The sequence below is a fragment of the Pteronotus mesoamericanus genome, unplaced genomic scaffold (assembly GCF_021234165.1).
Source record: "Pteronotus mesoamericanus isolate MK-2021 breed Mesoamerican mustached bat unplaced genomic scaffold, CSHL_Meso_final scaffold_705, whole genome shotgun sequence".
Lineage (NCBI taxonomy): Eukaryota > Metazoa > Chordata > Mammalia > Chiroptera > Mormoopidae > Pteronotus > Pteronotus mesoamericanus.
Genome location: NW_026555326.1, coordinates 13,512,748 through 13,538,446, shown reverse-complemented (window position 1 = coordinate 13,538,446; position 25,699 = coordinate 13,512,748). Strand labels below are relative to the sequence as shown.

The window sequence follows — 25,699 nt, the reverse complement described above, 5'->3', positions numbered from 1 at the left end:
AGATGAGAGGAAGGACTTTTTAGAGGATGGTGGAGAACTTAAAATGTGCTGGCAATCTGGACGCTGCTCACACTTTCCAGCTCGAGAGTGAGGGGGCCTATCTTTTGGAGGACTGCGTCAGAGACAGACATGTTATGGGGGGAATGGGGCCGAGAGCATAGTCCCAGGTCCTTCTTGCTGTGGTTCCCCTGCCCCTCAGCTTCCCTCCCAAGATCTTACTGGGAAGTCATACCTGCTCTCTAAGCTGAATTCCTCTTGCTAGCCATATTCACTCCCTTTTGTTGCTCCTGGGGGAGGAAGCAGGAGCGGGTGGTCTTGTGGCACAGGGGCACTCTCTCTCTCTGGTCTGTTCATCCTGGGTTTGAATTTCTGAGGAAGGGGTCCCTTTGAGGAGGAGACAGAGGCCCACCCACCCAGTGACCTCCCACACAGGCACTCTGGGGAAGCAACCCACCTCTCCCATTCTCTTACTTCTTGGGATGATACTGAGGAGCCTTCTCAGCTGGGAGCATCAGCCTATTGCTTTGAGCTGGGACTGACAAGTCATGGGTGGCATTCCCAGGAGCCTTCGGGTGGCTGAGCTGGAAGGAGCCCTGCCCCCACTGTGGGAGCTCTGTCTTAATGAGGCTTCCCCCTTTTGTGGCAATGGTGACTTCTAGCATTGGTTTCTTGGTGGCGGGGGCGGGAGGCAGGTAAGATTGCCCTCCTCTCATTCAGTCCCTCCCTTCCCAGCCCTGTGCAGGCACATCCACTACCACTAGTACTGTTGTTCAGTAGTCGAGAGTCTTTATTAGACAGGACATGGGACTTCCATCTCAGAGGAATCTCAGCTCAGACAACACAGGAAAAACCAGGATGGGATGGGACTGGAGCAATGATGAAGCCAATTCTTATCCCAGGCGGCCCCAGATGTAGTCAGCTGTCCAGGCTGGAGGCTGGGGCCTCCCCTCTTTCATCCTGCTCACCGGCTTCTTGGAGGAGGCAGTCAACTTGTTAAAGTTTAGCCTCATCTTTCAGTCAATCCAGGGAGGCTTCTTGGAGGGAATCAGGCTAACTGGTTTTTTGTTTTTGTTTTTGTTTTTTGGCTGAAAAGAGAAAAAAGGTTCTTTTTGGATGGAGACCTTAACAGGAGACAGAGGACAAACTCCCAGGGAGAATGCCCAGTGGCCCTGGAAGGGCTTCCCTTCCATCAGGAAAGAGAAGAGGTTGGGAGGCTCCCTCAACCGAGGGGCTGCCACGACAGTGGCGGACTCCACGTGCCTCTTCTGGGTGCTCTCCCCGGGGCCATAGGGCACAGGGAGTGCCCAGGGTGGGGATTCAGACGGCAAGCAGGTGAGAGAACAGGTGGAGGCCTGAGGGACTTGCTCCAGGAAGGCAGAAGGCATGCTTCCCTTGGCCAGGGACCAGCCTGGGAGGGCTGGGGTGACTTGCATGGCCCCTGTGGCCTCTCTCTCCGTCCCGTCTTCAGTCTGCAAGGCGTGCTTTTAGCGTCCCTCAGACTTCACCCCTGCGCCTAAGAAGCATGGCCTCCTTCCCCCCTCCCCCGCCACCCCGCGCCAAGAACTTATCCAGAAGATCCCCTGCCTATCTGCTCCCTCCCATTGTGTTTGGAGCATGTTCTGCTAGAAGTCAGCACAGCAGGGGAGGGAAAGAGCATATGCTTTGGGAGCCACAAAGCCCCATTTGAAGCCCAGCCCAACTTACTAGTCCTGTGACACTGGCCAACATGTCTTCCTTGGGGCTCTGATTCCACTTTTGTAAAGTAGGGACAATATCTCCCAGTTTTCAAGACTTTTGGAAGATCAACCAAGATAACAGCTAAGAATGGCCTTACACAAGCAAGTGGGTGTCTCATCAACGTCAGCCCCTTCCTTTGTGGGGTGCAGAGGTGCTGTGCCTAGGACAGAAGTATAAGATCAGTAGAGGCTGCACAGAAGTTGGGCCAGAATCAATGCTGTGGGCAAATAATTCCTTTCCTGCTCCACCTGGGGTTGGGAGCCAGCAGCTCTGGAAGCCCCCACAGTTCACCTGAGCTGACTTCTCTAAGAGCTTTAAAATTTGAGAAGAGATTTCAGAAGAGGGGTGTTCTGAGCCCCTACACTGTCCACCTCTGCTCAGATCTGCCACCTTCCCCCTACCCAGACTCTGACTTTCTAAACTTACTTCCCTCCTCCCTGCCTCACCTCCTCCTTCCTCTACTCCATCCCCCTCGCCCCTAACTCTGTCTTTGTTAGATCCTGAACCTTGACTTTGGCCATACTATGGAGGGATGGGGATGGGAGGTCTGCCTCACTCATCATACTGGAAACTCCCCATAGGTAAGGCTTTGGTCTCCCTCAAACCTGGGCTTCTTCGAGCCTGTGCCCCTGACTCCTGGCCCTCTTCTGGGCCTGGACTGCTCCCAGAGGCCCTGAGCCAAGCCAGTTACCCCTCAGCGTCCCAACTAGGTCTGTCTGCCTCTCCCTCCACAGCTCCCTTCCCCACTCTTTGCTCCAGATCCTCAGCCTGGATTGAGGGGAACAGCAGAAGAGACTGGTGTCTGTCAGGGCTTGAGAAAGGGCAATGGACGAAGGTCTATGCAGGGCCCTCCCCTGGGCGGGGGAGGAGGAGTCCAGATGGAGCCATCTCCACCTGTTCCACCCACCCAGCCCCAGACAGGGACAGCGTCTCCTAGCAACGGTACAGTAGCAGGGGTCTGGGAAGAAGGTGGGGGCTGAGAAAGTGGGGTGGGGAACAATGATGTCATAAATTATCCCCAGCCCTCTCCTCCTCACTTGAGAATGGCCTTTTTTTCTCCACCTGCTCCTCATTCCAGATTCCCTTAGCAAAGCCGGCCCTGCTTAGTGTCCCGTGTAGATGCCCCTCTAGGTCAAGGTGACCATTCTCTCTACCTTCTGCTTGAGTCCAGAGGGAGGACAAATTTTCACCATTCCAGGATTTCTCAGAGACGCTGTTGGAGCCTCACACTAGTGAGAGGGGAGAGTGCGCCTTCCGAAGGCTCCCCACGCCCCTAAACCCTGGGCGGCTGCCACTTTCCAAGGGCCTCTGGCGTTCGCCTCTTTCTTTGGGTGAGAGTGAGAGCAAGAGAGGGGCATTTCCAAGCATTTGGTGACACTGGCTCCCCCTCTCTCAACAAAAGGTTTTAGACCTGGGGCTCCCAAGTCTTTAAGGGGCACTTGGACCTCTCACCAAGCTAGCCAAGTCTCAGTTTCCCAATCTCAACACCTGGTGTTCAGGAAGCCCAAACTAGTGACCAAAGCTGGGTGGCAGTTTCTTCTTTCCTTCTCAAATTAGTCATGTCAAGCCAAGGGTCAAAGAACTGATGCTTCAGCAGTACAGGTCTTGGTTAGACATTGGGGAGGACTTCCCAAGATGGGCATAAACAAGATCATGGAGTTTCCTGGTTGGAAAGAGGAAAAGTCTGTCATAGAAACTGGAAATTATGTGGGAACCTCTTAAATTTTATCTCATTATTATTTTCTTAGCCATATTAAATAACATATAGGGAGTACTTTTTTAAAAGGTTTTATTTTTAGAGAGCAGGGAAGGGAGAGAGAGGGGAAGAGAATCTCTCACACGCCCCCAACTAGGAATCCAGCCCCCAACCCAGCCCTGTGCCCAGATCAGGGATCAAACGGGCAACCGTTCAGTTCACAGGCTGGCACTCGCTCCTCTGAGCCACGCCAGCCAGGGCAGGAGTATTTAGCACAGAACCTGACACAGAGTAAGTCTCCATTTGGGCTGTTTTAAAAAATAATATATTAATATGGATTTTTATTGGATCGATATCAGGAGGAAGAGATAAATCCTTGGAGACCGATCTCCCATCCTCCAGGAACCCATGGGAAAACCCAGATACGATGTAGCGCCCTGAGTACAACATGGCAGACAATTGCCATGGCAACAGCAGGAGTCTGGTTGGTTGCAAGGCAGCGGCAGGAAGCCAGCTGGTGCCAGATGGATGAACCCAGAAGACAGCGCAGCCGGGTGAAGCTCATGCCCCCTGTACCCAGGGCTCTCCCTCCATATGCCAGCCTCCGCCTGTTCTTTCCCTCCAGAACTAAAGGCTCCACTGCTATCTGTGGGGGATGATGCCAAAACCAATCTTCCTCCTGACTCTTGCGTGTACCATAAAGAATGACCATTTAGAGACAAAAGCCCCCTCCTGTGTGAAGTCTCCCTGGACCCTGGGCTGAGGGATCTAAATAAGTCTGAACTTAGCTCACTCCTGAGCTATACTGAGGTGCCATAAGATCAGCGACATGAGAGGCCCCTGAGCGACAGGCTCGGAGTACCATGTTGCACATACGCAGTGGCGGCCACAATGTCTGGCTCGTTTTCTCTCTGGAGAACTAAGAGGCGGGCTGCAGGGAGAGAGCAGAGTGGGTTAGGCCAGTGGAGGAAACTGAGTTTCACTTCCCCTTTCCTCCCTTCTGGGATTGCTGGGCAGTATTTACACAGGGCCAGTGAGAAGTTCTTCCTGAGGATGAAAGAAGCTGTGGCCAAGGAGTCTACCACCTCGTTGTTAAAAAAGTGCCTCCCAAACCAGTCTCAGCAAGATGCTAAAAGGCTTGAGCAGCCCACGGGGCCCAACAATGCTCCTCAGACAGCCTTCATCATGAGCCACACCGAGTCCCTTCGCTCTCCTCCCCAGCCGCCGCCGCCCTCATTCCTAAACCCTGGAAGTCTTCCCCGATGGCCTTCTCGCCCCTGTTGGGGCCCCCTTTGTGTCCCTTAGCATTTAAAATTAACACTGGACATCTGCACACAACTTGACAAAACACTCTCATTTACTCCCGCCCATTTGGCCCTAAAGGGAACCATGGGAGGAAATTAGTAATATCAGGCGATATGTCTAAGGTCACCCAATCGTAAGGGAGGAAAGCCAGAATTTGTACCCTGGCCAGTCTGTCTGATTTGACTCAAAAAGCAAAACCCCCTCGCCCTGGCTGGGCGGGTCAGCTGGTTGGTGCGTCACCCCCATACACCAAAGAGGTTGCTGGTTCTTCCCCGGTCACGGGAGTCAACCAATTCATGTTTCACATCTATGTTTCTCTTTCTTTCTTTCCCCCGTCTTCTCTAAAATCAATAAAACATATCCTCGGATGAGGATTAAAAAGAAAAACAAACAACCTCCTTGTTTTTGTTATCCTTCCTTTGGACAGAGACCCTCTGTCAAACCTGTGAGCGACCTGCAAGCTGAGATTGTGTCTGCTGTCATTCTACTGATTCCAGGGCCACCAACACAAACATTTATTAGGTAGGCAGAGACAAATGTATTTGAAAAAATAAATAAATTTAAAAAAACAAAATACATTTATTAGAAGGGACAGTGCATACAAGGAGTTGGAGGTAGGGGAGAAGGCCTTTTTATCCACACTTCAGACTAGCAGTCAGTGACATAGGCCAGACAGCGGAACAGCCTCTTTGTCGGGGACGAGATTGAGTGTGGAAACCAAGGGGGCCTGCGGACTCCTTTTTAGCTCTGGTTACTCTTGTCTTTCCGCCCTCCCAACACAGCCCTCTCAGGAGGGAGAAGCCCGCACAGGAGATGACGGGGGACTGACACAGTCCCTACGCCTTCGGTGAGAGACTCCGGGTGCAGACGGCCTCGGAAGCAGGGAGGGGACAAGCGGGCTGGGGAAGGGAGGCTGAGAAGGCCGGCGGACTTGGAGTTACAGCTGGGAAGAAATGAGAAGGTGGCCGGCAGAGCCTTCGTGCTTGGGGACCTGTAGGTTCTAACTGGACCACGAAAAGGAGCCTGTCCTGGGAACGGCTCCACCATGCCTGTGAGACCCCGGCTGGGTCGTGGCTTTTTTTTCCTTCCTGGACCTGGTTAAAGCTTGAAGCCAACCTTCAGGCCTTCCCTCCTCCAGTCCCCTCAACGGGCCCCCTGGGAGCTAAGCCCCCTCACCTGACAGGGCCACTGCCATGGCCACTCACAGAGAGGTCTTTGTGCAGAGGCTGGGCCTGGGGGAGGGGGCGTAGCCAGCACCTCCTACTTACATTCCACCCCAGTGCCCAGCAACGTGGCCAATCATCCTCTCCTCAGCTGTCTCTCCAACTTCTCACCCCTTTTTCTAGAAGAATCCCCCTAGAGCCTTGGGCCATCCCTGGATACCCTGGCCCACATCTGTCACTTCCTCTTCCAGAGGTTTTCAGGACTGAACCTACTTCTCTGTTCTTTACTCCAGTCCCCAGCGGCCCATCTCCTGTCCCGACCTCAAGGCGTTCATTGTGTTGGCGACCAATCTTGGCTTCTCCACATCCCCCCTCAAAGAGCACCTGCAAGGCCACTGTGTGCGCATGTCCGTGCATGTGTATGTGTGTATGCGTGAGGGGGCATTCTGGTCGGGGAGATGCAGAAGCTTCTCCCCAAGTAGTTGCCAGGCTTTTTGTATGTTTCGTCATTGATTCGGCACTAGCTGAGAGCCAGTGAAGTATCTGGTTGGGCGTTGGGCTCAGTGGGCAGCTAGTTAGGGCCGTCCTTGTTCCTCCCGGGAGTGGTTTGTGCTGCCCTCCCACCACACCCTGCACCCAGCATCTCTGAGTATGTCAACTGTTTCCCAGTAGACCCACTGATTCCAGCCCCCTGGTGGAGCACGTAGGCTCTGATAACCAAACTCCCGCCGCCACTTCCTACCTCGTGCTCGCCCAGGCTCCCTTTGCTGGACACGCTAGCTCCTTGCCTTCAAGTATGCTATCTGCTCTCCACTACCCATGTCCTAAAACTCCTTAGACTGGCAATCCTCTGCTTACCTCTTGTTCCCTTTAGCTTTTATCATTTATCCTTTAAAAGGCCCCCTCCAGGAAGGCTTCAGGAATGAGGACAAAGTGATAAAACTGAATGAAAGGGAGAAGAAAGAGGGAGGGAAAAAAGCTCATAGCTGCACCTTGGGGAACATTTTTGGCCGGAGAACTGGTTGACCCAGAGGACTGGATGGATAGGACATAAAGAATAATCAGGGATATAAGAGAACTAAAGGCCAAAGGAGAACACAGACTGGATATCAGTGTGAAACGCTCCACAGAGGTCACCAGGCCAGAGCGAGGGCCGTGGGGTCCAGCTGAGGGGGCTGTGAGTGGCCCAAGAGGGAGCAGTTTCACCAGAGTCAGGAAGGCAGAAGCCAGGCTGCCGGGCTGAGGGGGGAAGACTTGGCGCTTCACTCCAAGGACACAGCAGCTCTTCACAGGCCCCAGAGGACCCTCAAAGTGGCAGGAGGTCTGTGTGTCCACACCTTACTCTCTCCTCCTGCCGATACTTCCAGCTTTGAGTCCTCCAGTATTTTTTTCCACCACCCACAGCCCTCCCAGTCCTCTGACCACCGGTGGTCCGGAACCACACCCGGTGCCAAAGGTCTTTCCAGCACCCCTGCCCCTTCCCGAGTGAGGTCCGCAACCTCCTCGCCGGTGCCAGTCCCCACCTCTCCCTCCTTTCTTCACTCCCTCTCCTCTCTCCCCAGTCCCACTCATGGCAAGACTCAGCAATGTTCCCCATCAACCGGAGTGTCCTTCCTGCCACCTCACCTCCCCCCCCCTCCGTGTGCACCGGCCGCGGGGCGCTCAGCGCGCACTTGCCCGCGGGGCACCTGCCCGCGCCGGCCCCTAAGATGGCGGCCGCCCCCGCAGCCGCGCCTCCTGCCCCGGCCCAACAAGGTGGGGGGCCAAGCTGGAGAGGCAAGGCCAGGGGAAGCAAGACAAAAAGGGACAGAAAAGCCGGCGCCTTGGCATCTCTCTTTGGCATTCGAGTCCAGCTTACGGAGGGAGGGCAGAAGGGAAGAAAGAAAGTAGTGTGAGTTTTTATTTCTGCCCTCTTCCTGCCACCTCCCCCCACTACACACACACTTTGATGAAAACAAAATCTCTCCCCTTTTCTCTCTTTTCCACCTCCCTCCCCCTTTTTCCTGGCTCCTACCACCAGCCTCCTGGAATGCAAATGAGTTGTATTATGCAAATCTATGCAAATCAGGCTTAACGAGCGGAAGGAGGAGGCAGAATGCCTAATGAGTAATGGCGCAGGGGTGCAGATGGAGGGTGGCAGGAATGACCCTATCTTCTTCGTTCCCACAGCCTGGAGGTAGGAGTATCACTTCTAAGCACAGGTCAAGGCCCCATCGCTTCGTCTGAGAAGGCTCAGGACGGCGTTGGCTATAGGTAAAGGACGGAGAGAGCTTGGGAGGAGAGAGAGTTAAGTACAAGGGACTTGTGTTCACTGGCACAGCCTTGCCCAGAGACTCTGGATGCACCCGCTTCCCAACCTTCAGCTCCGGGTGCTGAAAAGAGGGTGATGCTTCTGCACACGATGGCTTCTGCATCAGAAAGAGGATTCCCAAGGGAAGGTTCCCAACCAGACCCAGGTTCTTCCTGGGAGTGCAGAGGGTGAAAGCTGTCTCTCTGTGTGCTTTAAAAAGGGGGGGCGGGGGGGTTGGAGTGGTTGCCATGGCAACATAGCATGGAACACCCACCTCCCCAACATCCAGCCCCAGAGGACCTAGGAGTGGGGGGGCGAGATAATAGATTGACACCCCCTGATGCCCCCACCACCTGGCACTGCCAGTCGGAGATGGCGCCATCAAATCCTAGAGAGAATGGCCCCTTTGTTTGTAGGCTCACTATGTTGGGGGAGCAGGCCGGGGCACACAGAAGGGCCTTTCCCAGGCCTTGTTCCAGTTTGCATGACTCTTGCTGGCCTCTGGAGACTCCTTGTGGCCGTCCGCTGGCCTCTGTGCCCTGGCAGATGGCTGCCCCGTGCCTTTTTCCCACGGGCTTGCCAGCTACTGCTAGGTACGCCTTCCCCTGTGCTTCTCCCTCCAAGCCCCTCAAACAGAGACAGCAGTCAGTTGCACCCCTTCCTGGCTTGTGTGGACCTGTAGACATCTCATACACCCAGATGTGCATCCTTTCCTTTTTATAGGGGGACAACCTGTGAACTCCCTCTACCAGCTTTAGGCCAGCTACCTCCAACTCAGGCAGGGAGACTCCAAAGGAAGCATCAGACAAAATAGGCGAGCCAGGCTGGACTTTAGGAGCCTGGATTGGCAAGGGTTGGCATTTCCACTAACCAGAAGAGTGACATTGGCCACATCTTTTCCACTCTCTTTGGATCTATAAAATGAGGGATATAGGGCTGATGACAGCTAAAGCTCATTTTAGCTCTACCTGATCCGTTCACTCTGTACCTTACATGAATTTAAGTTAAATCCTTCCTGAAATCTAACCTTCATCCTTTTTGCTACTGGAGCAACCCCACACATTCAGATTCCCTAACGTGGACAAACCCAATTTCCTGGAGATGGAATGCCAACTGCGCTCAGCCTTTTCCTCTCCCTGAGACTCCACATTTGCCTGCAAAGAACTCCCACCGACCAAAAAGCTGGAGTCTTTGACATCTGCCCGCGCAGACAGGAGGGCCCCCTCCTAACTCTCTCAACGGGGGTCAGCGCAGCCTCTCACGCACCGCCGGGAGCTGTCCGTGGTGCTGGAGGAGGCTCGGCGCACGAGTGGACGGAAGGCGGTGGGAGAGTGGCTGGGCACCTACCCTCCCCAGGCGAAAAGCTAAAGGGAAGAGAAGGAGCAGAAACATTTGGAAAGAGTAAGGAAAGGAGCAGATGTGTTCTTGAAAAAAGTTTCTCCTCTCTGAAGATCTCCAACTTGCCAATACTACTTTTGAGGAGGAAGAGCACAAAAGTCATAGAAACTCTGAAGCTCCTACCCCTTCATCCCTAATGATTGACTTGTCCAATACTAGTTCAGTCCTCATCTGGATCATGTTTAGAAATTCACGGGAGATGAGGTCATAGCTTCTGCCTTTGAGGAAGAGTTCAGGTTGAGGTAGCTGACAGGGTACAGACCTCTAAACTCTATCCTAAATTCTAAGACTTCCAAAAGGAATTTGATAATCAAGATGAGGAATATACACAGGTGGAGATACACCATCTGCCTGATAGTATGATAGATATCAGAAGCTTGGGAGGAAAGGGAGGGAAGATAGGAAAGGACGTGAGTGTGAGTGTGTGTGTGTGTCCCAGGCAAAGAGATAAGCCTATATCAATGGTTCTTAACCTAGCTGCATATTAGAAACACTGAGGAAACTTTTAAATGGTACCGAGACCTCAGTCTCATTCCCAGATACTCTGATTTCATTTGGTCTTGAGCTGGGCCCAAATATCAGTATTTTTTTTTTAAAAGCTTCTCAGGTGACTTTAGCACATAATCAAGTTGAGAATCACTGTCTTGGTAGAAAGCAAAATTAGAAAGTGCAGGAATTAATCCTGATCAGGTGGAGGAAAAGGCAAAGCTAGGGCCTCTGAGGAAGAGAATGAACAGGGAAGAGAACAAGCATGTGACTCCTCTCCTGGAGCTCCTATTGGACTGGGGCTGGCCTGGCGACCAACTCAGGGGATGGGGTTGTCTTTTCTGTGCTGTGAAAACTCAACCACCCCAAGGAAACGAGATGAACTGCAGAGTCAGGGAATGGGTGCGATGACCCTGAGGGCGTGCTGCTCCCCTTCACCCAGAAGGTCCCCAGGGAGGCAGTTGTGGAAGGTAAACAGCAACAATGGTCTTTTTCAGTGTCCAGATTCCAACCCTTTAGCTCAATTAGCAGGCACAGCAAACAGCAATTCAGCTTCCTTCAGCTGCTGTCATAACAAACTCAGTGCAGCCTTAATGGGGGATTAGGGCAGGAGGAGGGGGGTATCACTCAGTCCTGGGAGAGCCTGGGTAGCAAGGAAGGGCTCCCCTTTTCTCTCATCTCTCTCCTATCTTAATACATACCCATTTTCCTTTACCGTCCATAACCTTGCTTCTCATTCCACTCAAAGCTCCAAGAATGTTTTTATAGTTTTGTCTCCTCTTTCCTTCCAATGATTTTTAAAACATTAACCTAAAATTACTTACCTCCTAGGGAAGCTGCCATACCCTGCTTCTGGATGAGAAAGTGCTATAACACCCCAATATCTCTGAGGTCTCAAAAGCAAAGGAAAGAAGGTGAAAATGTCAATCAGGTTAGGAAGAAGGTGAAGAAATAAATATCAGTATTCCAACTCCCAAACTTTGGCAAGTGCAAACTTCGGCAAGTGCAAACTTCAGGAAGGATTTCCAGATGGAGAATGCAGAGGGGCTGGTGTTTTCTGGTGGCTTACCGATCCTGGGAATCCAGTTGGGGGTTGGAGAGGTAGGGGCTGGGAGTAAAGAGGAGAGAAAACACCCCTTTGTCAAGTCACTCTGCATGGAAGAAAAGTCTGCATGCTGATGGGCAGGTCTTTGTTTGGTTTGTTAATTATATCTACTACCTAACTGGTCTTAGGTTTAATTTAATAAACTGTGTTTTTAGTAACTGTAGAAGCTTAATGGAATAAACTTGGAATTGTCATTTGCACACGCCTTATCTCTCTATCTACATAAGTCAGTTTACCAATCATAAGCTCTCTTACAACAAATGGTAAGATCCATTAAGGAGAAAAACACAGTGGCCATTCTGCCATATGAACTCCAGCCTCTTCCCTTAACAGGTTTCCCAAGGACTGTTTGTCCTCTCCCCAGGCTTTAGACACTGCCTATCCAGGTCCCAGGAATCTTTCCTTGACTCCCAAAGCTATAAAAGCAGGAGAAACTTCCTCAAATTTAAATGCTTCGAGCTTCTCAGTCAAGAATATGCCAGAGATGTCCTTTTTGCATTCTGAGATCAATTACATGCTTTCAAAGACTCGTTCCAAACTGTAGCCTTTAATGGTTCTACAATCTAAGAAGTACTCTCCACCCATGGGTATTATAGCATATTATAGGGTCTCCCATATAGAATTCTTTTTGTGTTCCATGTATCAACCCAAGTATGTATAAACATCCAGGCTGAGGTTCCGAGATCTGCCTAAGTTATGGCCCCAGAAGACAGACCTAGGGTCAGTCACATTTGCTCTTTCTATTTCTGTCCGTCCAGGCTTGCTGATTGTGATGATTGTGGAAGAACATTTCAACAAGACTTTCAATGCCTAGAATTAGGAAAAATTTGTCTCAGGATGAGCGTATGAGTGATAATGAAAAACTTGAGTCAGATACTTAGGAAGAAATTACCTTTGAACTCCTGGACTCAGAATTCAATAAAGGGTTTTGGGACGAAGGGCTGAGGACAGAAATAGATAAAGAAACCAGCTTAGCCCTGGCAGGTGTGGCTCAGTGGATTGAGTACTGGCTTGTGAATGGGAGGGTGGCCGGTTTGATTCCCAGTCAGGGCAGATGCCTGGGTTGCAAGCCAGGTCCCCAGTTGGGGGTGTGCGAGAGGCAACAAATTAATGTATCTCTTGCACATCGATGTTCCTCTCCCTTACTTTCTCCCTCTAAAAATAAATAAAATATTTAAAAAAACAAACCCAGCTTAGAATTTGGTTTCCAGTAGGAATAGATGGATATCGCAAGATCTGAGGAATAGAACTAAAAATTCTTGGACCCAGACAGAAATGATACAAAGGAAGAAATTTCCTAACTGGTAACTGGTGAGACCCGTTTGAAACCAGCTTGCTTGCACCCCGTTCTATCAGTTCTCATCTCAAGTTTAACTGGAAGAGGTGCTCTTTTGGATAAAGGTTGGGGGAGGCAGAAGGCAGGACTCTGTGGGGTCATTGTGATGTCTACGTTTGGTTAATCCCCCCACCCAATCCCAGAGTGTCTGTTCCCTAGTGGATTTACACCTGCATGGATAGCCAGGCACCCTTATCTCGCAGCAGAGCTTCCTGCCCACCGTGGACCACACGCATCCAAACCACGTACCACCGAGCGTCCCACATTCACGTGCAGCCACACACAGCTCCCAAGCATAGTCACCCACCATTCTGGCAGCCCCATCCATACACCTGCAGGCACACACAAGGCAGACACAAACCCTCACCCCCACCCCTTCCTGGCCTTTATTCCCCCTTGCCACTGGAGCCCTGGTTTTGTAGAATGTAAACCCTCAACCTGCCAGTTCCCCTGGGCCATCTCTTCTCTTTTGGAGGTTCTGTGGTCAAATGTGCTAATGGGATACAGTGATCATAACATAAACCCATTGTGCTTAATTATACAGATTCTCAGTTTCATGTGGATGAGCCTCAGCCAATCCTGAGTCCATATTTCCAACCAGAGACATGAGAAATTTAAGGGAAAAAAAGGCTTATTTTTCTTGGCACTTCTCATCAGATGCCAACTCCCTTCAGCCCACGGTCACCAACCAGGCCTCGCATCTGCGTGGCCCCTCCTTCATCCCTGAGGCACTGACTCGCCTCCTCGTCCTTCTCAGCTCATCCCCATTTCAGTCTCCTCACCGCTCCCTCTCCAGTCCTCTTACAGGCAAGTGAAAGCAGTGGAAACAGCATTGAATTTTAAACTAATAAATTACATAGCAACTCATTTGAGTCTGTGGTTCCTCATCTGTGAAATGGGGTTAAAAAACAGCTATCTCACGGTGTTGGGAGGATCAAGGACAGGTAAGTAGGCAGCTCACTCTTACCTGAAAGTATGGTGTGGTGTTCAGGATTACTAGTCTTGCCCCAAACATGCTCCCTTTCTCCCTAATCCTGCCTCCAACTGCTTCCCTCAAAAAACAAGACCTCCAAAATTCCAAACAGCTGAAAAAGCAAGAGGCCCTTAATTTCTCCTTCCTCTACACCTCTGAAGGAAGAAAACATATGTATTCTAGGCTCTCTGAAGAACAATTGTTTTAGTTTGGATTCCCCAGTATTTCTCCCACATAATATATAATTGAATCATAATCTTTTAGCTATAAAGTCAGTTCCTGGGCGGGGGGGATTTTTACATTTACACTGGAAACTGGAGTCTGTATGAAGTCACTTTTTCCAGTTCTCCTGTCCTCTTTTTCCTCCCTACTGCTCTGCCTTGTGTCCTGGGATGCCCAGGGGCATGGGGTGGGGACGAGGAGAGGTAAAAAACACAGAGTGGACTTCTACTTTGGTCACATTTACTTTTATTTTACCAAGTGACTGTAGACCATGTTCCTCTTGACTGCACCTAAACTCTTTTGCTTAAAATATTTAGGTCAGGCCAGATAAATGGATTCTTTTAGGAATGGCCCTGTTTAATCTCTAATTCTTTTCTTTTTGGGGGCAGCATAAATACTAAGCTACAAGTTCCTTTGTTTGGGGCCCTCTAAGGCCATTTGCTCTTGGAGATGAGAGAGGGAGAGAAAGGGAGAATAGAGTGGGAAGGTAGGGTGTCCTGAAAGACCCCAACTCAACCCCTTTGGTCATTGAAGACAAAGCTGGCATGAGAAGCTTTTCAAGGCAGCAGGGCTCAGGTCCTGGGTTGCAAGGAGGAATGAATACGAAAACAAGGGAACTACTCTGCACTCCTTGCCCCAGAATCCAGGCTCCGCAAAAATGTTTTCCAGCCACCCTGTCCTCCCTCTGAGCAAACCCTGAACGAGTAAGTACCTCTAGCCCTGTCTTCACTTTGCCACTCAGCTCACATCCAGGCTGGGTAGACCTACATGGCCTCAGAGAGCCACAAAAGCAAAGGTTCTCAGGTCACCTCCTCGCAGCGCTCTCAGGTCCCGCCGCTGCAATAGCCGTGGACCGCCTGCCTGCAAGAAGCTGTACCGCAGCCCAGGGGAGAGGCCTGGGCAAGGAGCCCCGGTGCTGTCCGGAGTAACCCCGCAACTAGGTGTCAACAGATCCTCCCTTGGAGCAGCTTCCCCAGCAGCGACGCAATCCACAGACTGCCAGGAAAGGCCCCAGACCGAGAGGGAGCCACCGACCCCTTTTTGGATTCCCAACTCAGCGCGGTAAGTCACTGCACCTGGCTAACAACGGGAAATGGGACAGCGACTCCGACCCGCGCGGAGGGCGGGCAGTCGCCCGGACCGGTGTGGTCTCGCGGCTCGCGGGCCGCCGGGTCCTCTTGCCGCCTCCTCCAGCGCGTGGGTCCCCGCGGCTCTCGGCGCTCGCTCAGGCCGCCCCCGCCCCTGCGACCGCTTTCCCGGGGCCCCTCTGCGCAGTGTATGGGGTTATTTTTACTTTCGGTTATCTAGCTTTATGAAGACTCCACACCACTCATACAGCTAGATAACCAAAGATAACAACCAACCCCGCCTCCTGGCCGCCGCCGCCGCCTCTTCCACGCCGCCTCTCGGCCGCCGCCGCCAGCGCCGCCGCCGCCGCCGCCGCCGCCGGGTCGCCCGCCGGTGAGGGTGCAAGGACGGAGGTTGGGGGCGAAGAGAAAAACGGAGTCGGGGGCTGAAAGACTCAGAGGTACGGGGATGCAGACACGACAGAGACCGACAAGGGCGTGACGGCCGGTGGCGTCGAGGCCCGGGGACCGCCCCGGCCCCCAAAGCTTCCAACGCCGCGTTTCCCGCTCCCCATTCGAACCAGAAGCCGGAGCTCCGCCGGTCCCGCGGAGCAGGGACTCGCGGGCTTTCGAGCCCCCGGGGAGACCGCCGGCGCGGGGGTGAGGCCTCCCCGCATCACCGGGTCTCCCCCGCCCCCTCTGGAAGGTCCAGGGCGCGCCGGCAGCCGAGCCTTTCTGCGAGGGGGTCTTAGCGGGAGGTGCGGGGCCGACCCCAGCGAGTCCCCCAACTCGCGAAGGCGGTGGAGGCGGAGCGGAGTTCGTGCAGCGGAAGGGGCTGGGTCCCGCCGCCGACTACGAGGGAGCGGGCAGCGAAACCCGGGGGTAAAACCCCGCAGGCACCCCAGGAGGAGACAGGGAAATCCCGGCCACCCAGCGAGAGGGAAGCCGGCGGGGGTGGGGTGGAAGGCAGCCCGGAGACTTCCAAACAAGATTCTCCAGGAGGGAACGAGGGGCGAGGACCCTGCCCGAGAAGGGATTCGGGACAGGTCCCGAGAGATGGAGTGCGGGGAGGAAAGTGGAGGGAGGGCGGGCGGGGCAGGCGAGCCGAGTCCCAGGCCCTGCAGGGCGCCCCAGAGAAATACGGCTCCAAAAATCACCCGGGGCAGTGAAAATGGCCGGGGGTTCCAGGCGAGAGGTGCTCTAGGGGTTGGCGACAGTTCCGATCAGGAACGAGAATCGTCCAGCAGGTCCCGGGAACCCCGGGAAGAGGTGGGGCTCGGCCAGCCTCTCGTGGCGGACGCACAGGCGCTCCGGATTCCGAGGCGCTCGGCCCCCTCGGGCCTTAAGCCGGCCAGGCCACTTACATCGAGCCCAAGGCGCCTATCCGTGCTCTCAGACGCTGTCCTCTCGGGCCCTTCCCGCCCGCGGAGCTCCATGGCCCTGAGTCCTGGGTGCCAGGGCTCAGCAGGGCCAGGGCGGAGGCGCCCACCCGAATCGCAGCCTCTGCTGTGCAGCAGCGAGCAGGGGAGAGCGGGGGTCTCACCTCCCCAGCTCACTCCTCAGCCTCTGCCGCCGCTCTGGCCCCGGCTAGCTCCGGCTCCGGACTTTTCATTCATCCTTTCATGCTCCCTCCCTAGGCCACCCTCTGATTGGCTTCGCCGAGTCTGACGTCACCACCTTGTTGCCCCTCTGGCTCCGCCCCTCCTCTTCCCCGTTTGAGCTGAAGCGCGCAATTGGGGCACCCCACCCCCGGAGAATGGGTGGGGGGCGGGGTGGGGAAGGACTACTGTGTGTGCTGATTCCCAGCCTCTTGCCGCCTCACTCATCCCCCACACCCGCCTGCCATCTTCATCCAGTCCATTACCATTTGTGGCTTTGATCCCCAACCTCTCTTTTTGTAGGTCCTACGTTTTCTATTTTGGCCCTAGGTATATTGATTGCACCAGGATCAGGGCTCAGAGATGGAAAAGACAACTAAAGGATTGGAGACTATCCCTACCTGCCTCGTGTCATTAGGATATTCTTTGTGCTTCTCGGGTTCTGATTCCTCCCAGACTGTGATCCTAATCTTTTAGGGTGGGAGGGAACATTTCTTGCTGGTTTTCAACCCAAAACAGTGAGGGAAAGATTCTGGAAGTTTGGGACTCCTACTGGGAGACGTGGAGTCTGAAAGAAGCTGGGCCTCCTTTTTTTGTCGTGCAGAAACTGGATCTCTCGCGAACCATTCACAGCCCCAGAGCTCCAGGTGGGGGAGGCTGAAGGAGAATCCCAGCTGGCATTAGCCCAGGCAACACGCGCAGGTTTCTACTCATCCATGGGGGCCCTCTTTAGCGGCTTCCTTTCCTTCCCCTATTCCGTAGGGCTTCCTCCATCAACCCTGGGCCCCCAGCCCTGTTCCGTCTCCGCGCGTCTGGAGAGCTGGGGTAATGGAAAAAGACTGTCCAGCAAAGTTTCAGGTTCTTGGCTGTCCCGACCTGGCCAGGAGAATTAGAGCCGAGAAAAGCCGCGTCCCAACCCAGGGTGGCCAAAGCCGGTGCAGGCAGGATTCGGATTCTCAGGGCCTGGCGGCCTGGCAGAGCTCTGACAGCCAGGGGCAATCACCTAGCAGAGCTGCTGTGCCCCCCAGGAAGCAGTTCAAATCCCTTGTCCCTCCACGACTCTACTTCTTGGCCCCTTTTCTAAAAAACAAACAACAACAACAACAACAACAAAACCCTTATGGTTTAGAAACCTGGAGTCTGTCTGTCTGCTTAATATGGACTGTTCCCATAACCAGGGCTCTTCGAGCACTATACCAACAGGGGTGCACTCCAGCGTGTCCCTGGTTTGGCCATCAGGTCTGGCCAGATTGTTTTATCTGCCCGAGTCCCATCTCTGCACAGTCTAGGACAAAGCCCAGCCTAAATGCCATTTGCCTTGGTTAGATACAAACCAATGGCCACTGGGTTTCATTTGGTGCATCCCTCAAAGATTGGAGAATGTCTGAATAATTGCTGCATGATTGTGAGGTGGAGGACACTTCAAAATAGGGGAAAGTCCAGGGACCGTGTGTTTCCTACCAGAATAGCAGCAAGGAGCTGAAGCAGGCTGCCTGAGTCCCCAGTCTAGGACATTCTCAGGGCTGCTCTTGGCAAGCTTTTCCCCAGTGTGAGCCTCCACAGCTCTCAGGGCCGTTACTCCCAGAACTGGGAGTACAGCGGCCAATGGTGAGGAGGGAAAGAAAGAGATGAGTGTCTACCCCTTACTTTGTTTCTTCTTGTCCCCCTGCCCAACCACTTACAGCTCAGACTGGAATACCGGAGGAGTACTGAGGCCCCTGTTGCTCCAGCACTGTTATAGAAAAGCAGAAACTTTCCCCCCAAACACTATCACAGGTACATCTACCCTACTGGGATGCAGCTAAATGCATTCTGTAAGTGCATCCCCCATACCAGGCCTCAGAGGAACGATGAGCCCCTCTGCCTTTCCTCTTTGTGCCTGTAAACATCCTCAAATATTTCTCAGTACACCACCTCACAACCCTTTATAGGATACCAAATAATCTCTAGACATTCCAGCAATCCTAAATAGGGTCTACACTTCTCCAGACATACCAACAACTTCCCCTATGAAGATTTCCCCATTTACCTTCCCACAAAATCCCTTAAAAACAGCTTAAGTGAATCTTTCTGCCCGCTGCTTCCTCCCCTAACCCAGTGCCTGGAAGGCTGGGGCCAGCTTGTGGGAAAGAGCTGGCTGTCCTCCTAGCTGACATTGTCCCCTTTCTTCTCTATCACCAAATCCCAACCAATTCTCCTGCCCTCTGTGGGGCCCAGCCTTATTTCCACAGCCTCATACCTTGGCTTGTGCCATTCAGACAGTGCAGCAAGAGGCAGGTGGGATCAGCATGAACCACTTTCTCTTTCACCCATTGCTCTATTTTTGTTGGGGAGGATGGAAAGGTCTCCTTGTCCAGCAGAGACCCACCCCCATTCCCACACCTATTGGCCCAAGTAGACTAAACTGGACTTCCTCAAAACCAAGGTCAGGAGAGAAATGGGTACATATCTAACTTTTCCCAAGTAGCTCAATACAGAGCTAGAGCCCTCTGCCTCTTACCATGGCTTTGGGTTCTACACAGGTACCTTAGCCTAAGCGGAGTGTCCAAATTTAAGGAGGTCCCCACCAAAGAAAATGGATATTAATCTAAATTGTCCTGGTACTATCTGCACGAAATCCTCTTCTCTGTCAAGATTCCTGATGAAGTAACTGGTTTTGTCTGGGTGGAGCTGACAACCTCTCTCTCACCACTTCTGCTCAGGAAGAAGGTGAGCAGGGCATCTGTCTTTATTTCAATGGAGACGGGGTGATAAGGCATGAAAGAAGCTGAAAACTGCCCACCATCATGTTCACAGGATTGGTTTGTATATTATACCATGTTGCTTCAGTTCCCAAAAAGAAACTACTTCAGGTGGCAAATGAGTCAAGCCCTTAAAGGCAGAGGCAATTTCATATATATTCAAATCTATGGTATCTAACACATGCCTAAGACAAAGTGTGTTTCTGCAAGTCTGAGTTCGTCATCATGAAAACTAGGTGAATTGTGAGTGGAGAGGGAGGCTACTGAGAAAATGTGTGTCCTGTGCGATCTGTGATGGGTGTGTGTGTGAGAGGAAGCGGGGAGGTTGTGTCTATCGTGTGTTGTGTGTTAGTGACTATTAGGCAGCTCCTTAGACCAGAAGAGATCCTTCTACTACCTAGAATTGGATACAGCAGACCTATAAGCAGCAAAATGAGTATATTAGGCTTGTGCTTGGCCCACCAGCCTCAATCTCCCTAGAAAAGCCTCATTTGGAGCCCTTTCTCCTTCTGCTTCCAGCATACAGCACAATCCACTGTAGTATTCTACAGAGTGATGGCTTGCCGATCCCATCCCAAGTCCTTCCAAGGAAATTTTGAGGCACTATGAGGAGAGCACACCAAATTCGTGGTGCTGATCTGAGTCTATAAATGTCTCCGCCCAGCAGACTGCATTCTTTGCCGGTGCCCACCCCCACTCCTGTCCCTCTGATCCTTATGCCCACCATTGTCTGTGCGCCTGAGGCCCGCAGACAGAAGAACATAGCCTAAATGATGACCTCAGGTGCAGCTTTTGGACAGATATTTATAATTTGGGCCCCAAAATACACATTGACGTTAACTCACTCTCTGAAAGTAATCAGGTAATTAAATAAAAAGCATATTTTTTTCTTTATTTTAATTATTAGATTAATTTCCTTAACAATAAGATGAAAGGCTGCATTTGGAGGACGGTGAGTTCAGGTATTTATTCTGTCTTATAAGTGCATCATATTAGAGACATTATCATACCTTATTCTTTTGCTATAGGGTATTTGCATTGTCTATGAAATAGTGACAAATAAAAATAAGAATTGGCATTAAAATATGATGAAGCCATGAAAAAAACTTATATATATTTTTATCTCCACATGGGCAGATGACATTAGAGGGCATGGAGACATAATCAAAAGATTTTATCCCTAGGATACCTCTCTCCTCCCCAAGAGAGTGTTTTTTTTCTCCTGTTGAGAGGCCAGCTTGAGAATTCTTCAGGCCCAATTGTCTTTGAACCCACAGTTTGCACACTTGCCTAAGAGCCCTGTGGAGTCAGGGAGGTGAGAACAAGGTGACAGAGGTGGTAAATGACCAGCTGTCAGCAAATGGTCTCCTTGAGAGGCAAAAGCAGGAGCGTGTGAGGGTGCTGTGCACGCAGACACGTATGCGCGCGCACACACAAGCTATCTGCTAAGACAGAGGCGATGACATCTCCGCAGACACTTCCAGCAGGAACCCCTCCCGATGCTCACACCCTGGCACACACATGCACTCACAGTGCTTTAAGCTTCCCACGTACCCAGCCACCACAACCCACACCCCTGTCCTTTCTCACCCTGTCAGCCATGAACAGACATCACTTCTCCCTTCTGCAACTAACCACCTCCCCTGGGTCAGCTGGCCTCCATCTCTGCCTTTGGGATCCTGTGAGAGAAGGGGAAAAGAGCTCCCTGTATCCAGTGCTTCTCTCTCTCACGGGACTGGCCACAGGGTGGCCTTTCATTCCTAAGCCACCTTGTCCCATCCCCATTATCAGTGACTAGACAGGTCTTCCTACAATTGGAGTAGACCAAAGTCAGGGCTGAAAGCTAGAAGAGACAGGGAGCGGGGTATAGAGAACAGGAGAAAGCGCAGGTGATGCAGGGCCAGCTTTCCTTCTCTCCCATACCGACACCACATAAACAAACAAACAAGTAAGAAAACAAATACCCCAAAAGCCAAAGGTGGCCACCTACGATGACACCAGAAACAAACCACACTTCTTCTTGGATGCCCAGCTCCTGTCAAGGAGGAGAACGCAAAGGTTAAAGTCCTTTGAGTGGCACCAGTCTTCTCTCCCTAACATCCTCTGGTCTCCCTGTCATTCTCTCACCAGCTCCTTTTTTCCCAGCCTTATGTTTTTAGGACCAAGACAGTCTAGGTTCTCCTTTTTAATTGCCAAAGCTTGAGACTGCACAGGAAGAAAGCCAAGAGAGAAAAGCCTAGGCATGTGGGGAGGGCAAGGCCCCTGGCCACAGCCTCTCCAGCTCCAGCTCCAGCTCCATCTTCCCTGGAGGACTCTAACGCAGCCCCATCCTCACAACCTCCCTCCAAAACCTTATGGCCAAGGGGTTGGAACTGAGCCTGTGGGGGTGCTGTGCCACAGCTCTTCTGACTTAAACCTACAGGAGTGATTTTCTGTCCAGTGGACCTGATCTCGTCACAGATTTCTGCTGCTCATGGCCCACCAGAAATCATGCTCAGAACAGAAGGAAGGCTCTGGGGTCAGCGATATATTTTTGGCTGTCTAGATCTAATTACATTGTAAATTGTAAAGTGTTATGCAGTTAAGATATTGTTAATCGTGTCATGTCTCTAGCTTTCGCCTCCCATTTCTGTCATTACCTATTTACCTATCATCTATCCATGCATATCACTAAGGATCCATGAAGACATACCTCGTATCTATCAGTTTTCTCCCTCTCTTCTTCTCCTTCTCTTTTTCACATACAAAAAAGATGTGAATACACAACAGTTTAAAAATTTTTTTAATGTTGAGTATGGAACCCAGTCTCAATATTTTATAGTCTTACTTTCCCAGTACTTTGCTTTCAGGCTAAACTATGATTTGAGGGAAAGACATATGTACCACAGGTGACCCAGCTCCTAATATACTAAGAGGAGCGCGCGCGCGTGTGTGTGTGTGTGTGTGTGTATGCGTGTGTGGGAATAAGTTGGTTAATTCTTCTACCTAAAATTCCATTCCAAAACTAATTCTTCTTCTTTTCTTTTTTAAGTTAAGAAGATAACATGGCTAAATGCAGAAGAAATCCGAGAAAAGGAGAGCTGGGGAGCTGGAATAAGCCTTAAACCCAAACTTTGAATGCCCCTTCCCCACTTCTAACACCCACAAATACCCACTTGACACCCAGCCTCAGCTCTGCTAGCCCATCTAGTTCATAAATTACCTTCATGCCAAAGAGGAGAGCAACCCTACCTTCCAACTTGCAGACTTGCTAGAAGATATGCACAAGCACACTGGGGATCCTCTGGCTCCTTCTTCCCCTCAAACCGAAATGAGTCCTGGGGTCCCTGGAGCAATCCTACCTCTCCTCACTGATCTCTGCCCCGGCACACCCCCGCACACAATGCCCAGGGGAGTGTGGTGACAAGGACCGCAGCCCAAGAGGCATGGAACAAGTACGTGCATGTTTGGTGTCTGGCAGCCTCAGCCTCGCACAAAAATCTGGCCTCTGGGGTACCAGAAACCATCTGCTGGCCTCCAGCCTCCACTGCCCCGCAATTGTCCAGCCAGTCTCCCAGAAAGCGCTGCATGGGTGGGGACGAGGGGTGAGAATAGTGCCTTCTTTCCATATCTTCTGGTTTTTCTTAAAAACCAAGAAATTAAAAAAAAAACACACGCACTATTGTGTGGGTCTGATGAGGGCTAGAGTACCCCTTCTAGAACCCAAGCATCTCTTCCCAAAACCTCAGCTCCTTTCCCACCTGCCAGCTCATGGGAATAGCAGGGAAGAAAGGAATGAAATTAATTTAATTCCTGTAAAATGTTTTTGGATTAAAAAAAAAATTCTGGTCTCCACTTTTTTGGAAATGTGGCTCCTTTCTTCCCATGCCCGCAGTCCCTCAGACTTAGTCCTCTCCCAAAACATGAAGTCTCTGGGGCAGAGAGGAATAAGAGCCACAGCGAAGAAAGAAGGTCAGGAGTCCAAATGGAAAACCGTTTTCTCTTCCCTCCCATTATCACCGCAATCTGCCTCCCTGCTTATCCTCGGGTGTAAGCATTAAGATGTTGGCCCTGTCTTGCAGAGAGAAGGAAGGGGCGGATTAATAGGATCAGTAGGACCATGACCCTAAAGCCCCCCTGAATCCCATTGACAAACTTAGTGAGCTGTCTCCCAGTTGGCCAGGGGAGAGGGGAGGGAGGGGGACCAAGAGGTGCTCTGGAGTAGCTGGGCAGGGCGCACTGCCTCAGCTGCCAGGTGGATGCCAGGGAAGCAGGAGGTGAAAACCCACTCTGCCAACTACTCCTCCACACGCATGCCTCGTCCCTTTTGGTCACTCCTTAAATGTTTTATCAGCCTTGCCTTTCTGTGATTATTATACCCGCCTCCATTAGTCAGTAGGCACAGTAGGAAGGTGAGGGAGCCCTGAGTGATTTTAGGGGATCCCTTCCCACCCCCAGCCGAGGTGTCTGAGGCGGTTAGGACTCTCCGGAATGGACTCACCAGGCTTCTGTGAGGAGAGACTGCTCAGTGGCCCCTGCCGCTGGACTGCGTCTTGCTCCCTGGCTCCTAGCCTCTTGTGGAGGGGAGGATGCAGCTCCGATGACGTAGCATCTGTCTCTCCATTCAGGAATTTCGCTTGCCTCTTTCTTTCTTTTGCTGCTTTCCCTGGAAAGGCAGCAAAAAGAGGGTGCTGCCCCTGTCTGGAGACACCACAACCATGACCAAAATACCAACCCACTCTGAGGAGCCCCCTCTTCTTCCTTCTCCTGCCTTTGTGGGAAGAAGTCTTTGTCATCTCTACTGTGTTCTACCTCTTCCCTCTGCCTTTGCTAACCTGAGACAGGATGAGGAGCTAAGGGAAGCTATTGTTCCTCCTGGCCACCCTCATCCCCAGAGGAAGTAAGAGAAAGGGTGCAACAGAAATACCTCTGTCCCCAGGCTCCTCTCAGTTCTAATTCACTTTGGAGCTTGAGAGTATGATTAGATGCTGTGTGCGTCTCACTGGGGAGTGGAGCTGATAAAGAGTGATGGAGGGCAAAACTTGCCATTTGGAGGTTCAAGGTGTTCTAGTCCCTCCTTCCCAAACCTTCCCCCATTCCCTGTCCCTGTCAGCTCAACTAATCACAAATGGAGATCTTAGCTATGAAGGATACAGGGGCAATGGAAGATGAAGGCTGAGAGCTCCAGTGCGGGAACAAGGTAGAGGGCGATGGAGGAGTCTAGACAAGAGAAGAGGAGGGGTGGGACCACAGATTCAAAGTGGGAGATAAATTATCTTGTTCTTAGAGGAAAGAGAGCAAGTTGGGGGTTGGTTTCCAAGGCCGGGTCTGATATTTGGTGGAAACTGGGGCCCAGGATGGTACAATGGTCCGGTCTCTTTTTCTCTCCGCCGCCCCCCCACCCCCAGCCCTCCCTTTTTCTCCCTCCCACTCTTCCCGGCCTGCATGGGAACTCAGTCTGAGCTCGATGTGACAGACAGCAGGCCTGCATGCTAATGAAGTTTGTCTCAAGTTCATTGTCAAAGCCCCCCCCTCTCCAAGGCCCCCTCCCTTCCTCTCTCATACACAAATCTCCTTCCAACTTTTGTCCCACAGACCTGGAGGCCACTTGAGTCTCTGCTGGCTCCCCTATATTACCCACCCCCACTGCTTTCAGTCTTCCCTCGCAACACCACCTCCTCAACTGGGGCCAGGGGCTCTCTTCCCTTCCCAGCCACCTTCTGGCCTGGCCATCTCTAAGCTCCGAGATTCTGAAGGCTAAGGTCAGAGTCTGTAGACCTGATCCTTCTTTCCTCACCCTAAAGTAGGAAGACTTTGGGGAGGCGAGAGAAGGCAACACATTGCCCCCACTCAAGGCTCCCTGCCCCCCAATCCTCAGCCCTGTCCTGTCCCAGTCCCCCAATTCCAGCCTCAGCTTCCCCCTCCCCCCATCCTCCCATTATGATTATTTTGCTCTCCCCTTGATTACATCTGCTTCACTAGCTCAGAAATAAAGATCCTTTGAGACTAATTTTGCACCCCCAGCTCCCCACCCTTTCCCTCCCCCTTCCCTCTAGACCGGGGCTCCCTTTAGCTCCTTTCTCACCGCTGGAAGACATTGAGCTCCTTGTCTAGGGAGCTGTGGGGCTGATGGGAGGGGGTGACAGTGGAATGGAGGGGGGGTCTCTCCAACTCTGGGACGTGTCCAGCAATCCAAACCTGTCCTTCTTTTGTTCCTACAAATCTCTTCATACTGTCACCACCCTCTGGCATCTGCCTTTCTCCCGGTAACGGGGGATCGGGGAGGAAGGGGAGGAGGACCCTGAACTCACTCCACTCCTCAATTCTCGGGGAAAGGAAGGAGGGAGAGAAAAGGGAGAAAAAATTAAATCCCCCCCTCATTAGCCAGAAAGGATGCGAAAGGGGATAATTATAATTGAAAGCAGACAGCTGTGGATTGCATCTTTTATGTTCCTCCAAGCTTCCTGCGCACTTCTGCACCATCTCCCAAAAATCTGTACAACCTCACCAGCATCTTCCCCCGGTCTCCTGAGTGTGGGGAGTGTGCTAGGAGACGAAGGCATGGGGGTGATTTGGAAAAGGGGGATCCACTTCCTCTCCCCT

The 25,699-nt window shown here is 52.0% G+C and overlaps 1 long non-coding RNA gene across 1 annotated transcript; it reads right to left on the bottom strand.

Moving 5' to 3' along the window:
• Positions 1-808: 808 nt before the first annotated feature.
• Positions 809-16,347, bottom strand: LOC129062190 (uncharacterized). Its single transcript, XR_008528256.1, has 4 exons — positions 16,143-16,347; positions 3,190-3,400; positions 1,705-1,897; positions 809-1,085 (listed from the first exon to the last, which is right to left on the bottom strand). It is a non-coding gene; the product is annotated as an uncharacterized LOC129062190 (long non-coding RNA).
• Positions 16,348-25,699: the final 9,352 nt, after the last annotated feature.